This window comes from Amblyomma mixtum, chromosome 6 (assembly GCF_055824585.1).
Source record: "Amblyomma mixtum isolate Tamu chromosome 6, ASM5582458v1, whole genome shotgun sequence".
In the NCBI taxonomy this organism is placed as follows: Eukaryota; Metazoa; Arthropoda; class Arachnida; order Ixodida; family Ixodidae; genus Amblyomma; species Amblyomma mixtum.
In genome coordinates, this window is record NC_143017.1 from 7,943,581 (window position 1) to 7,955,735 (window position 12,155).

The 12,155-nt window shown below is 45.7% G+C and overlaps 1 long non-coding RNA gene across 3 annotated transcripts in view; it reads right to left on the minus strand.

Moving 5' to 3' along the window:
* Positions 1–12,155, minus strand: part of LOC149338152 (uncharacterized) — a 62,860-nt gene that overhangs the window by 42,387 nt on the left and 8,318 nt on the right. For 2 of the 3 annotated variants that reach the window (XR_016283389.1, XR_016283388.1), the window contains exon 2: positions 4,583–4,727. This is a non-coding gene — a long non-coding RNA (uncharacterized LOC149338152). Of the gene's footprint in view, positions 1–3,640; positions 3,677–4,582; positions 4,728–12,155 lie in introns of all 3 variants that reach the window. The other variant, XR_016283390.1, reaches the window with a different exon arrangement.

Consider the following 12,155-nt stretch of genomic DNA (forward strand, 5'->3'; position numbering starts at 1 on the left):
GTAGAGCTTAGGTGACTTTTTCCACTGACTGCAGCTAAAGGTAGCAGCGCAAAGGGACCTCATTCGTGACAAAGTCCACAGAAGCATTGGAGGTTGCCCATGCAATGAATCCATACCAAGAGCCCCAAGTCATGGCATACACACCGCCACGATTCGAAACCCAATTCCCTCCCTCCAGTTCAGCAATCAATGGGAGACCGCCAGATGCCAGACTGCCGCACCACCCTACCAACGATGAAGCCAAACGAGGTGAGACGCTTGGGGAGCTTCCAACAACCGTCTACTGTACCTTCACTGCGGTGGGGCCGGACATGTCCTTGGAATTCACGCATACAGGGAGATCGGACTACTTGGCAAGAAGATTGTATCCCAGGCTGAACGACGACTGGTGCACGCAAGGACACATGAGTGCCATGACATCCTGAGGTGGAGGGAGCTGGACTTGTTCTTCTTGCGCCGACAGCTTGAGCATCGACTCGCGGATATGTTGGACTCACTGGAGGCATTCGCCGTAAGTGTTTCCTCCAGCACAGCAGAAAAACAGGAGTCATCTCACAAAGCGAAACGCTGCAAGCTGCGAAAGGAGAAAGATAACGCAAGTGGACCGCCTGGTGACGTCTCCAACTTTGGCACCAGCCTATCACCGAGATTGCTGTCTGCAAAAGAGAACTTCTGCCTTGGCGAAAGGCCACGGCTTCAACACCACGTCAACGAGGCCACCCCTCGCACAACTAGTGGCAGCTGTGGAGGATGGTATCAATCACGCATGCTGAACCTTCAGCCCGCAAAGAAGTTTGGCAAAAGACTATCGGGGTTCTGTCCAAGATTCTCGGTCGCCAGCCGCAGAACCTCTCGCAAGGAGAAATGGCAGCTCTCAGAGACCTTCGGAGCGACCAAAACATCGTCATCCTCCCGGCAGACAATGGAAGTGCAACGGTGGTTCTCGACCGACCAGATTACGTAGAAAAAGTGAAAACACTGGACGCTGCAGCTTACGAAAAATTAAGAAAGGATCCAACTTTGCAACTTCAGACCAGAATGAACTAACTTTTAGCATCCACCTTCAAACAGCATCCGGAATCAAAACGCCTCTACTTGCACTTCATCTGCTGGAACGGCTGAGCACTGGCCTTTTACGGACAGCCAAAAATTCACAAACCTGGCATTCTGCTGCGCCCCATCGCCAACTTCACCACTTAGGGCACTCTTGGCCTACCTCCGCCGAGTCCTATCGCCCCTGACAGGCAACACATCAACGCATGTACGCAACTCCAGCCACTTCGTCGAACGCCTTTCCCATCTACAACTGGAAGCGGACGAGTGCATGGTTTCAATCGACGTGGTCTCGCTCTGGTGTTCCTTTGCTCTTTGCCATTTCCACAGCGAAGCAAGCCCTCGAAGTGGACGCTGACCTAGGCACCAGTACGAGCCTGAACCCAGAAGAACTCTGCCGCCTTTTGGAGTCTTGCCTGAGCAGCACAGCTTTTTCCTTCAAGCGAGAATTTTATAAGCTGACCAGCGGCACTGCCATGGGCGCCGCGATCTCAGTCACTGCTGCCAACCAGACGATGGAGGCCATCGAAGAGGAGGCACTGATGTCGTTTCAAGAAAAACCAAAAGTTTTTATTCGTTACATTGACGACTGCTTCTGCACTCTGAAGACATCGCAGGTCGAAAATTCCCTGGCACACCTCAACTCAGTCGAGCTTTCTGTTCAGTTCACAATGGAATGAGAAGTGAACAACACATTGCCATTCCTGGACGTCTCCATAAGAAGAAAAGGGGCAAATCTAGGTTTCGGTGTCTATGGAAAGCAACCCATACCGGCCGCTACCTAAATTTTAAATTCCAACCACCCTACTAGCCACAAGGAATCCGTCGCCTCCTCCATTCTGAGGAGATCAAAGGCAATCTGCTCCTCCGAAGCAGAAAATAAAGTATAAGAGGCCACCGTTTTCACTAACCTACAGAAGAATGGCTACACACGTGGCTTCACTCAACGCGTTGGTAGCCGTCAGGCTCGGACGACAGGGGCAACAGCCAACAGTGAAACAACGAAACGCGCGAGCGTGGTTCTTCCACACATGAGGGGAACCTGCGAAGCACTTGCACTCATTATGGAAAAAAATAGAATCTACGTTGCTCAGAAACCTGTTTCGACAGTAAGCCGCTTCTTACCACGACCGAAAGACCGCGCCCTCAGAGAAAAACAACCGGGTGTCGTTTACAAAATCCCATGCTCCAAGTGCCCGGCTTCATACGTCGGTGAAACAAAAAACCTCATTGAAAAAATAAGGCAACACAAAAATTCAGGGGGCACTTTGTTGACCTAAAGTGCGGTGAGGCTAAAGCCTTAAGCGCAGTGTTGCTGCTTGCGTCACTGATGCGTTGTTAAGATATTAAGCTTCGCCTGTATGAGTGGAACGTGACAGCGTCTTGCAACGCTGCCAGGGAGTCCACAGAACGCCATCGCCCGTTTGGTTTTACGCCTTGCTCGTCGGTAAATTGGTTTTTGAGGAAAGGGAATGTATCTGTCTCTCATGCCTCGGTGGACACCTGAACCTCGCGTACCGGGAAGGGAGGAAGATGGGAGTGAACGAAGACACCATATTCACCAAACGAGCCTTTGTTTATTCCAAACCATCGAGCTGGCATGGCGTAGGGGATAGCATGCTCGTCTCGCACTCTGGAGACCGGGGTTCGATTCCAGAGCTCGACCAGTTTCCTACTTGGTTTTATTTATCTGACCTGACTAGAAATGTTAATTAGGCTAATTAGGTAATTAAGCAATTAACTCAACTCATTCCCAATTACTTGGAGCATCACTAAATGATCCCTGTAATTGGTTGCATGCTTACTGGCCAAAGTACAATTGGCCCCGTTTGAAATTCGCGCGCTGTGACGTAACGACCATTTCGACCAATTGAAAAGCGTGACATTTCTGTCGACAACTTCTGCTTACAACGATGAGGCATTAAAGGCTTCTGCCTTAAAAATGGCATCCGGCTGATGAATTCGGAATCTAACCCCCTCGCCAAACAATGCGAGTCCGGCGACCACCCAATAGCCTTCGAGGAGGTGAGCGTCTTGGCCGTGGAGCCAAATCTGTTCAAGAGGTGACATGTAGAGTCATGGCACATCCGGCTCACAAAGGCGGCGATGAATAGGACTCCAGGAACGCTCCCCTCTGCGTGCGTTAGTGGACTGCACCGCGTGCTAACAAACAGAGAGCGAAGGCAGCACCCCGCTGCTGCTGGCACACTTTAGTCACCCCTGAAGAAGTGGCGTCCGTTTTCTCCCAACTACCTCAAGAACCCAAACAGACGGACTTCCATCGAAGATGTTTTCGTTTATCTAATAAGAGTCATTTCACTCGAGCACTGCATGCTTTTTAAACACAGATTTTGGCGCTTTGAAACCGGTAAATCATGCATAGATTTTGAGAACTCACAAGTACCCAAAACCCATATTCGCATCGTTTTTTTCTTCCCTGCCTACACTGGTTCCTCAAATATTTGTGGAACTGGTAAATCACAACTTCGAGGCCACATTTTTCGTCTGTTTTATATTACATTCATTTTCTTCTATTATCATGTGGTCCTCAAAATAAAAACGACAAGTGAGAACACAATCTACATACACATTCTGTGGGGTGCCCCATTGTCCAGTGTTCTTCCTGCATTTACGAAAAGAAATATAGCTTGCTGCAGGCGTGTGTCCACAGACCGAATGTAAACAGCTAGTGGATATGGCATGAACAGTCCTTTACTCTCTTGTCATGGAAGGTAGATTTTTATGTTCTCCCACATGTTTGTCAGCCAAATGAACAGAAAACTTTTTTCCGAAGCTGCGGTGTTTGAGTGGTCAGTGAGAAACTAATGACTTACTCTTCAGATGCATGCAGCACAGTGCAGTGGTACGCGTATGCCCCAACTTTTTCTCGTAACATTAGAGAGCTGAAAATTTTGAATATTTTATAAGAAACTAATGACTATGCCACCTTTAATAGGGTGCGTGGCTTGCTCACATTTTATCCCTCAAAACACAAGGCACTGCCCATTTGCACTACGCAAGCTGCCAGTGCAAGTTAAAAGTTTCCCAGGCGGGGGAATCTAAGTCTTATATTGTGGTGCCTGCTGCAGTTCCCTTTCTTTCATTTCCGCCTTCATTCCTTCAGTCACGGGGCAGCAGTGGATTCCACGGTGAACAACACAGCTGCTCTCGGTTTCTTTTTCCATTAAATTTTTATTCAGTTCACTCAACATGCTCAGATCACATTTTTCATTCTATTAATAATTTACACTATATACGTTACGCTTTCTTTCCTCTTAACATCGCACGTTCAAGTTCGTCCGACGCAACTCTTGCACCCTTCATTTGTTTTGGCTTGCCAAGACCCAGATGTGTGTGAATCAAACATACGCGCTACTGCACATACTCGGCAGTTAGTGCTGCCACCTCAAAGAGTGTGGAAGAAATATAATTACTTTAGCATAGGGCTCTTCAAGCTATGAGCTCTATATGCCTTTAAAATAAGCAGCAACAGAACCACTGGAATTTGGAAAATAAGAGCTTCGCTTACCGGCTCGCAGCATTAATAAGCGAAAGCTGATTGGTGCTGTGGGTGAGAGGTCCTGAAATGCAGTCCGGTCATGGACTTTCGAAGGCGAATGTCCGGTTGGGCCTCTGATAAGCCAGTTCTCGTGTCTCGAAGGCGACTTCCTGCACTGTAAGAAGTGTGTGTGAAATGACGAGTATTTTTACAGAAATTTGCAGTTGTCATACTGAGAATATCTGTTTTGCGCCTTTAACAGAAACACGTTCACGAAAAAAAAAAGTGATTTCCTGTTTTTGGAGCCGCAACACCTCCATCTCACCGAACGTTGGTCACATGAGCACCGCCGTTACACAAAAAAGTGATCGGAAAAGCCTTTGCCACCTTTCATCAGTCACATTACATATTTTAATCGTCAAAAAGTTTCTATGCACAATATTAGCGCGCAGAATGAGAAGGGGTCCTACTTGCTGCGGTCCTGCATTCATCCATTCACAGCATGGACGTGATGAGTGGTGAGCTAGGATAATACCGGCGTGCTGTGTCCGTGATTTTCACCGATCAGACCGTTCGCACACAAGGTGAGTGGTGCACGGGTAGCTTTAGTTACCACTACAGGTCTCGACTAGCAGTCTCCCCAACGAGCGTCCTAATGCACTTGCAAAGAGTCAAGAGCACGCCTGCCTTTCCGTGGAGAGCAAAATGCTATTCTTTGGAAATAGCGTGCCCACCACAGTCGCTTTACCGCCGATGCGTCACTGCTGCTTTTTGTCATCTTTTGGAAGCACTGTTGCGGGCTTGTACTGCTGTCGAAAAGGGCAGTGAAGATGAATCGCCAGGGGACATTGGAAAATCTTGAGTAGACGGGTAGCTTTAGTTATACACATTGCTTGCTCATAGATATTTGGCCAGGGCAGCACAGGACCTGGGAGAAAGGTTTTGCTGAAGAGTGCATAATGTGCATGCAATGCCAGTAACCCTTCTGCGACCATGTAACCATCCATTGTTTATGGATAGATTGGAATATGTCATCATGCAGATTTGAGGAATTTGACGCCGTAGATGGTACTTCACAGAAATTGTCAGCATTTTTTCGCTATTAGTAGGAGGATATGCTACAGCTACGATTCGGACTTTCTGGCTTATATATATATATATGGGCGTGTTACGGTAGTCAAGGTCCCATGGCCATTTTTTGTTTTCATTTAAATTTTAACATGTGATGGGCAAATATGTCTACACAAACAAATGAACCTTGGTTTTGCAAGTAACATTGTAGTCTTCCTGAGAAAAATGCGCACATCACAAGAGGTGGAGGATCATTTTTCACATTTCGGAAAGTTGCGAGTTTGAGGCCCTCCTCCGTAATTTATGTCACGCATGAGTATTTTCTCAGTTAATCTTAGCACCTTAACTGTACTCTTGACTAACATTAGATACCACTTTATTTGTTCCCTTCTTCTTCAGGGGAAAAAATCGTGAACTTCGCTCAAGAAACTATGTGCTGCAAAAAAGGCGCTTTTCAGCACAACCGTTACCCAAGATGCGTTGAGATTTCACTGCTTAATCTTCTTCTCAGTATTTCCTAGTTGCTTTTCCTCATTTCAGGTGAATTTCGTAATTCTGGACTAGCAGTTTTTTCTCTATAGTGCGTAAAAATTGACAAAAAAAGAGGCAAGTTTGCAGTGGATTTGAAAAATAAACATCTTTGACTTTCGTAAAATTTCTCAGAACACTCCTTAGTACGTCGTAAGTATAACATACTAATATGGTTTGTAGTATATTGTTTGAGATTGAAAATAAATACAAAATCGAGTTCATGTTTTCAGCCCTTAGTATAGCGTAGTATTCGGTTTTAGGAAGCTCAAGCATGAGAACAGGGATATAGTACTGGACCTAAGAGGCTAAATTTGAAACGATGCCCGAGTTCATAGGTGTAATTTCATAGTGTGTACTTTCCTATAATGTACGATTTAAAGGTCCTACTTGCTTTGCATATTCTTTTAACGCAGTGACTTATATGACTCGGCACATTATAGCACGTGCTTCTAGGACCAACTTGTTTCATAGTTTCATGGCTTTTAACGTCCCAAAGCAACTCAGGCCATGGGAGGTGCACTGAAGGGCTCTGGAAATTTTGACCACCTGTGGTCCTTTAATGTGCACTTACATCACACAGTACACGGGCGCCTTGCGTTTGCTTCCATCGGAACACGGCCGCCGTGGCCGGGATCGAACCCGCGTCTTTCGGGTCAGCAGCCGAGTGCTGTAACCACTGGGCGACAACAGCGGGGTGAACTTGTGTTTATTGGGAGTTTACACAGGAGTTCAATGTGCACGTCGCCACTCAAACGAAGCCTTTATTGAGCTACCTCTGGTACAGAAAAGAGCCGCGCTTGGCATAAGAAGCCACGAGGCATTAGAAGCCACATAATGCCTCGCGAGATCCCAGATTTGATAGCAGCACGCGTCCTTTCAATAATGTTCGTGGTTGCTGACAGTGCTGCCATGCACCCTCACTGTGATTGATGTGCGGGTCACCATTCCTCAGGCAACGAGACGTGTTATTCAAAAAGCGAAGAAGCTGGTGCATGCAAAAGGCGTATGGTCAACGAAGAAGAGATTCTCAAGATATAAACGAAAGCATGGTGACATCAACGCGGTTTTGGAGTATTACATTATGGATACACTCGATCGCTCCAGACAAATTCTGAACACTACATATGCAGCAAGCATGGAGAAGGAAGGTAAGAAGGAATTGGTACCTAACTGCCTCATGATCCGGTCCTTGCGAGAAGCTTACCGCCTTTGCCAGTTAGCTCACCCTGGCTGCCATGTTCGCCCCATAGCATTTCATATCCCTGTGCCTTGAGTGGCGGAAATGCTCGCTGCAGTGCTGCTGTGCTGGGTTGTTCCGCCCAAGCTGCTGTTCTCCCTCAGCTTTGCCCACAATCTTGTGTTCCCCAGCCATGCGCTGCACTGTGCCTGTGTTGGTCCCACTTGTGGGGTCAACTGAGATATCCCCACAGTGAGCAAATTCTTCATCTAGCTGCATCAGCCTCTAGTTAGAAATATGCCTTTTCTGTGTCTGAACATGCAGAAAATATTGGACAGCCTAGCATATTTCACGGTAACAATGAGTAGTTCCCTTACGAACGCATTCAGTCAAACCATCGTAACTTTTCCCTGAACACAGTTGCACCTTGTATCAATTGGGCCAATACTACATGTTTTCTGCTCTTTACCTTGTGCTGCTTAATCGGTGTTGGGATAGGAAAAATGATGAGGATTTATATATTTGTCCAACGTCTGGTGCTTTTCATTGCTGTACTTGGTGGAAACACATTTGTCTTGTAATCTAAGCCAGTTTTTAATACTCTGTGCTTTAAAATGAAGATTTGAAATATGAACACACTTAGTGGAGACGACGTATGCTCAGAAGAATAAACGCTATGTTAACCACCTGTGTTAGAGAAATGGAACAGAAAAAGCAGAGATAGCTTCACAAGTCGCAGTGAAGCTGGACTTTCTTCAAGAAAGTCTGTGGGTAAAGGTACGCTGGATGGACCCGGTGCATTTCCTCCCCTTGGTACGTCGGACAGGCCCAGAGCATTTTTTTTTTCCAAATACATTCGGCAAATCTGACAGCGTTTTTCAAAGTCCAGCGGTCTGCTCGATCTACTCTCACTGTGCTCCTGTGATTTCTGTCAGGATTAGTTATACCTTGGGCACAAGAATGTTTACTCACTGCCCGGAATGGGCCAACTGGTGTTTGGCGCACATACTCTCAGAGCTCCGTGCAATGAACTGCTTGTTCGCATGACGAACACCATGTTGTCCGGTTTCACCGTTCACCACACATCATTTGGTTAGGGTGTGTGAACTGCAAATTTATTGCCGGCTATTTCCAAGCAACATGGTGCACATGTGTGCTTTTCTGCCGTGTGCCAAAGCCCGCTTCGTGAACTTGAGGGCTGGTGTACTTGCGACGATCCACTGTGCCTCAGTCGAAGCCGCATGCGGGATCGGTGCTCCACATACACGTGCGGTGTGTGGCAGAGGGGGGCCCACTGGCTCACGCCAAGCTCGAACCACTCAATATGTGCAAACTTCCGCCTGAAAGACTTTCCTCGTATTCCCCTCAGAATTGTCAATGTTGGCCTGGAAGTGGTCTGTACATGCTTCCTGCTTTGCGGTTGCTCCTCCACAATGTTCTTGTGTATGGTGGTGGAGTATGTACTTGCGTCACCTATGTCAATGCTGTAAACAAATTCGCCATACTATTGCTTTTACTATACTATTCGCCATAATATAAATATCTACAAGATGAATATTATATCTGGTGATAAAAAAACAGCTAGCATTATATTTCTTATGTAATACGGATAGGTGCATCTAGGGATATGCGTGCTGTGCAGAACTCTCGATCTAGCAAGCATCCTGCTGTGCTTCAGTGCTGGTGATAACTTGCTTAAATTATGAGTGTGTTGCCAGCAGCAATGGTGCCCTGGCTGGCAGCATCCACCACCGTGTCGGACGTGACTTTAGCCATGGGCCGGCAGCTGCATCCGCCGTGCACTCAGTGAGAATGAACTGTCTCTCATCTTTAGGCACATGAGCGAAGAAAAAAGGCGGAAATTAGAAACGCGGAGCTCGGCTTGTGTGGGATACATTGCGCTGTGGGAAGGGCGAAAGAAGAAAAAGATGGAAAAAATTCTTTTTACACTATATGATGTATGCAGATGCCTGCAGAGGTGCAGTAAAGAGGGAAGTGTGCTAGGTATGCGTCCACTGTCTCATAAACAACGGCCGAGGGCAGATCTCTGAATGGCGTGCAACTGTTCATTTCCAGCAGTGTGTAGCTGTCATGTCGGTGTCCTTGCCCGGAGTGAAGGACCCCATATTTAACTAAGCAATGAGTGATGACAGTCACCAAACAGCGCGTTGCCAGTAGCTTTCCTAGTCTGTGTGCAGAGCTGTTTACGGTAGCAGAAAAGTCCCTGAAAACACACAGTGATTCACCAGCACCACTTCAAGATGTGTCCCAGCCTCTGTACTTTCTTAATTTTCTCCTTTCAGTAAGTGTAACCTCTGCAACACTGCAACATTGCCAGGTAATTTTGGCAGTGTCGCGTTGCCTCAGGGACGACTTTACCACACCTTGTGTGAGCCCACGCTGAGGCCCATACTTGCAAAGCCTCTCATTATTTTCTTCTGTTTATATTACCTTTTTTTACATTGCAATTTTTTTTTGGTATTTTTCAGAGGGAAGCCCAATTGTAAAGCAAAATTGTACTTGACAGTACATTACCACAAGCTGTGCCCTTAGATGGCTGTAGCCTGAGGGGATACCGCAAACCAATAACGGCAACCGGAAGTCGCCACCACAATGCCATTGAAGGTCACAGGCCACCAACTTTGTTTGCAAGTGGATAGTATGGTTTAAAATTTAGAAAAGCAAAGAGGCCTGCCACTGAAAGACGAGTTTAGTTACATGAACTGAAAATGCTGACACCTTCAGCTACTCTTCTAAAAGTGCATGCTTGAGCAAAGCATAGATATTATATGTCTGATTAAAATTTCTTCAAAGAAACCAACCAGTGCAAGGGGGCATAAATACAATGGGCATCAAAGCGACACAAGTAGCATAGTTACTCAAAGAAAAGTGGCAGCAACAAGATCAAAGGAATTAAAGGACAGATGAGGTGCTTGTTTGGTAAGAAACAGTCGCATAGAGTGAGCCCCCGACTTATCCAAGCGAGTCAATTGTTGCTGTTGCAGGGCCCCAGAAGCACTTGCACTTGCGTTACGGGGAAAAAAATGAACAATACTCATTAGATGGAGCAGCATGACGCACTTTCCACCAAGGTATCTTTGCCACCATAGTACACATTCCTTTTCCAGTACTCATGAAACTGCTATCCAAGAAGGGAGGCATCAGAGGCAAAAAAGCACTCTCTTCAGTCATTTCATTTTCTGTGAAATGCTTGCTCACATTCTTCACCATTACGTCAAGTATTTTATTCTAAATTGTTTTGCTGCTATAGTGATCTGCCACATCTGGCACACACCCAAAATGCTCCTTCATGACTATCGTATTCACCAAGAAGCTCAGCTAATCGCAGAAAGTTTTCATTGTTTACAGTAGAAAGCTAGAGCAACACTTTCTGTTGGGCAAAGAACTGCGCAGAAGGCGGCAACGTGGATGCTGCACTGCCAACTTTTACCTCTGAAGAAACGGGGACAGTTATTTGTACACCTTCCCAGCTGTCGGATACACGACGAAAAAAGCTAGGCAAGGTCCATTTGATATGAAAGCTTGTATCACAGAATACCAAAATAAGACAAAAACAGCATGACAAGGAGATTTTTTTTTTTTTTTGAGGGAATGGGCCAGCAAGAATTTCCGCAGCTGTGTCTATGACGCAGTTAAAAACCAAAGGTTGCGAAGAGTGGCCAACAAGAAACACCAACAACCACGATGAAAACAAGTGAAAAAATAAGACACGCTCTTGAAGGTTACAAGTGATAGAAGAGATAAGGAGCTCAGAGGGCAGCAAGTTCAGGCCAGAAGCTAAAAAGTTAAAAGGGATAAAAGTTGACAATGAGGTAAAAGACGAAGTGTAAAACCAGGAGCAAGTGGTGAAGGCAAAAAATAAAAAAATACTGCTGAAGGCCCAGGATACACATGATGAGACAAGTGTTGTGTAGCTAAAACCAGGCATTTGCTAGCAGATAGGCTAGTTTTTTTTTCTAATAATGAGTAATGCTGCCGTCTTGGCATTCACTGTCGGAACTGTAAAAAATTTTGCAACGTTCATCCGAATTTGAAAGAATGGAAGTAACGGCAAAGAACAAAAACACACTGGCTTGTGAAATCAGCAAAGCAGGCAAGATACTACTGGCAATGAAGGACCAGTGCACACCTTCAGTCTCATTATTTGAAAAAGTGATAAGCCTATTTGTCACGCAATGCCAGATTCTAGATATGCGACACTTGTCTCACCATGTGCACCCTCGGCCATCAGTCGTATTTTTTAATTTTTTGCCTTTAACAGTTGCTTCTGGTTTTACATTTGGTCTTTGACCTCATTTTCACTTGTGTGACTTTAATCTTTTTAAAGCCTTTTGACCTGTTATTCATTGGCCTGTGACGTTTTTATCTCCTTTATTGGTTTTAGCTTTCAAGACCATAACACTTGTACCATAACACTTGTACACTTGTTTCCTCCCTGGTTTCTTCCATGTTCCTTGTTGGCCATTCTTCACTAACTTTGCTTTTCTGCTGTGTCCTAGAAACAGCTGTGCAGATCCTTGCTGGCTTATTCCCTCTCTTTTTTCAGACTAAAAAAAAATCCACTTGTCACATTGTTTCGGGGTATCTCCTGATATGGTTTCATCTTTGTTCGCCATGTGTGCTGACAGGAAACTGTATAAAAGTTGATCATTCACTGCTTCAGTCCATGTGGTCCTCCTTCTGTGTAGCCTGTTGTCATTTTTTTTTTTGCCCTGGTTCCTCAGAGATTGCAAAAAGCCAGTCTGAACAGCCATGAAATACCACATATGCTTTTTGTCTTGATCAGGTGCTCTAAGACATTCT